The sequence below is a fragment of the Pteropus alecto genome, unplaced genomic scaffold (genome assembly GCF_000325575.1).
Source record: "Pteropus alecto unplaced genomic scaffold, ASM32557v1 scaffold23, whole genome shotgun sequence".
Taxonomy (NCBI): Eukaryota; Metazoa; Chordata; class Mammalia; order Chiroptera; family Pteropodidae; genus Pteropus; species Pteropus alecto.
Window position 1 is genome coordinate 7787635 of NW_006435837.1, and position 3707 is coordinate 7791341.

The 3707-nt window shown below is 38.4% G+C and overlaps 1 pseudogene; it reads left to right on the forward strand.

The window, feature by feature from the left end:
- Nucleotides 1-1462: 1462 nt before the first annotated feature.
- On the forward strand, nucleotides 1463-1582 carry LOC112479547 (annotated as a pseudogene).
- The last annotated feature ends 2125 nt before the right edge of the window (nucleotides 1583-3707 follow it).

The window sequence follows — 3707 nt, forward strand, 5'->3', positions numbered from 1 at the left end:
ATAACTTGATGAGCGAATATGTGGGAGATTTTTACAATAGCCTTTCTTTCAGTCTCTCTGAGTGTCTTCTATTGCATTCAGATTTTCAAGAGACTTGAGTGCTTGTATATGTGAAGCATAAGAGATAATGCAATGAAAAAGAATAAGGTCTCTCCCACCAGGAGTCACGTTTACTCTAGGAGGACAGATACTTAAACAAGTAATTATTATGTTAAGTGAAAATAGAGATAGACTAAAAGTCCTACGAGAGTATCTACCTTTAAATTCTAATTGAAGAGTTGAGTGCATTTTTTACTAACAAAGATTTTTTAAAAAATATTTCTAAACTAAGATTTGAAATTCAAGTTGCCTTTTCAAACCATTTTTCAGACTTTCGAAACTAAAATTGCTATATGAATCACAGGGGTGCAAGGAAGTAAGGAGAAAGGCATCTGGGTAGACAGATGGGACCTGAGGGGGGAAAGACTAGGCTGTGGGGGTCTTTGGAGCTAGCTCTTCTTCCTACCGTGCCCTCATTTCCCTCTTCGAGCAGCAGATCAACTGGTTTCAGGCTTTGTTCCAACAAAATCAAACTTAGTAAGTTTTTGACAGAGCGATGTAAGTTCATCAACAGAAGTCAGCACCATCCAAATCAATTTAGAGCTTCTAGTTGCTCAGAATCAGGATTAAATCCATCAGTCAATCGTCAAATACAGACTTACTTCACCTAGTGACTGTCGGTTAATGGTTATCTTCCTAAGAGTTCTCAGAAAGTTATTCTACTTTTGAGATGATTCCTTTTTTTTTTGTTTGCACCTCAAAAAGCGCTGAGTAAAAATACACTAAAGTAATAATATATCAACATTACCATTTCAGAAAAAGATACATTGCACAATTTACTCAAAAAGAGAGTTTCCCAGTCAGAGAAAATCATACGGAACGTATTTGAATCTTGTGACTTATTGGAATGAATGCAGATGCTTTGCTTCGAGTTCATATACCCAGTAACCAATTGTTTATGATATTCAAGCTGTTGTGTGTATGATTTCCACATTTCAAACTCCTCTCAAAAATTAGTCTTTACTTTGACCAATAAGTGATTTTCTGTGCTATAATATTTTTAAGGTCAGTTTGAATGCAGAATAACCATAATCTCCCAAAAGGTTGCAAAAATAATGGACAAAACTGGGCAGAGATAAAAATATACCTTACAAAGAATGACTTCCCTGGTATACCTTCTTCACCACCCCCAGACACTCTCAAGACTCCTCTTTGCCTTTTTTAAGTGTAATAAGCTTTTATTATATTTTATTTTCTTCCAAGTTGTTATTACTTACAGAAGCCTATTTTCATCGTCCAGCTGAAATCCTTTTCTACCTGTAAGAAACTAATTAGGGGGTCTCAGGTTGGAATGGGGTGCAGCAAAATTTGTTTCCGTTAATCTTAATGCAAACATTTTTTCATATAAAGCTTCTCACTTTGCATCTACAGCCATGCTAACCCTGAACAAGCCCAATCTTGTCCGATCTCAGAAGCTAAGCAGGGTCGGGCCTGGTTAGTACTTGGATGGGAGACCACCTAGGAAGACCAGGTGCTATAGGCATAAAAATTTAAAAAAAAAAAAAAAACAAGGGATCATACGCTGACAAAGTCCTTGCAGTCTGTGAGGTCAACAAAGGAATGCCTCGCCTAAAAATAATAATAATAAAATAAAATAAGTAAAGCTTCTCCCTTTGCAGTCAGGTTTTCAGGGACAATTTAAAGTCAATATTTGAAGGATAAGCATATTCATTAAGGAACCACCGTGTTTCAGAAATGGTGCTAAACACAGGAAAACTTGGCCTGTGTGGCCCCTGCCCTTTTGATGTTTATGGTCAAGCTGGGAAGGTGGTTGAAATCATTTTTCACTTTCCAGAGATATGGCTCTACCTGCCTAGAGTTAGTCAAGACCTGCACTCCCTGGAAGTATATAAGCATTAAACTAGTGAATTCATGAAGCCAGATTCAGAGTGAAGTACCACCCTAACAGCCTGAACCCTTGAAATCCATTAGGGTCTGCCCACCTCAGTCTTCTGAAATAGGTGTTTATCTTAGAAACCTGAGTTAATAAAGCATCTAAGATCACCTAAGGCATATTACCCTCTAAAAAAATCTTGTTTAATAGTCATAATAATTGTAATATATTCAGCACCTTTTAGGAATCTATGGCCCCGAACCCTCAAAAAAAGAACTCTTGCTTTGAAGCTCTTGTTTGAAGTTTAAAGCCTAGGGCCACCAGGCATTTACAGTCCTGATATGGCTGCATAAAGGAATTTGCAAAGCAGTCCACTTTATGTTTTAGCATCCCAGATTCACAGTAAGAGGGGTACAATAAGAGGGGGGAAGGGCCACCTGCTCACTGACATGGGAGAGACATGGACGTGAAGGCCAGTTCATGTCCTGGTTAGCTGAAGCACTGAGGGAGAAATCTGCCCCATCTATGCTGCTCTAGTCTATAGCTGGGGATCTGTCAGCCACAAGGATGGAAAGAGATGCATACCTAAAATAGGGCCTCTAGCCCACGATTGCTCTCACAAAGCGATAATGTGCCATCTAACCTGCCTTCCTGGGCAAATATGGGCAGCTTCTAAACCATAGCTCTTTCACAGATTTGTAGGTATCTTTGACCAGTAAAGCCACTTAATATGCTTCTATTTGCCTCTCTGTTAATCCTCCGGTTTAGGAAAAGGAAGATGTGGTCACTGTGAGTCAATAGGATGAGCTGCAATTCATTGAAAATGTCAAAGTAACCTTATGTTTTTGTAGGAAAGCAATAATGGACAAAGTCAAGGGGAGACGATTGACATCAAAAAGCTCCTTGGCAGTCATTCATATCTTTGCGGAAGAGATGGAAAATAATGAGTTTTAATGGTAGTTTCAGTAAAAGGATAATATAGCTATATCCATCCAGGACTGATGAATGGCCTGACATCATCCCTGAGGAAGGTATTAGGTTAGATATGCTTTTCTCCATGCTCAAACTTTGGTCTATACTGGGGATCCACAGTCATCTTCTGTAAAAGGTCAGACAGTAAATATTTCAGGCTTTGTGAACCATACGGTTTCTATGACAGCTATTCAGCTATGCTGTTGTGGCATGAAAACAGCCATATTCAATACATAAATTAATGGGTGTAGCTATGCTCCAGTAAAACTTTATTTACAAAAACAGATGGCTGCTGTATTTCACCTGCAGGCTGTAGTTTGCTGACCCCTGGTCTATTGGATTAACCAATTTTATAGTCCAGTAATATACATGTGTTGGGAAGAAGGGAATCTTCCTAGAAGAGAAAAGGAAGAATAATTGCAAGAGAATATTAATATGAAGAGAAAGAGAAAGTCATTTTGAGGAGCAGAAAAAGATGAAAATAATTTAACATATCTTTTCAGTCCTACAAGGGGCTTTGGAATCCTCATTTCTAACCTGCTTATTTTACAGTTGAAGCAACTGAGGTTTAGAAAAGGAGAGTGACTTGCTAGAAGTCACATAGCAACTTAATCCATAGCTGGGTGTAAAATACAGATAACCTGGTTCACGTGTTCTTCCAGGGTCTTTTCCTGTACAGGTTTTCTTTATACAACCTCAGAATCACTTTGTTTAACCCTGAGCATCACCTCACATTGCTAAATGCTAAATCGCTAAAAGATTTTGATAGTGATAAACATTCTTTTTCTGTGGGTAGACCCTG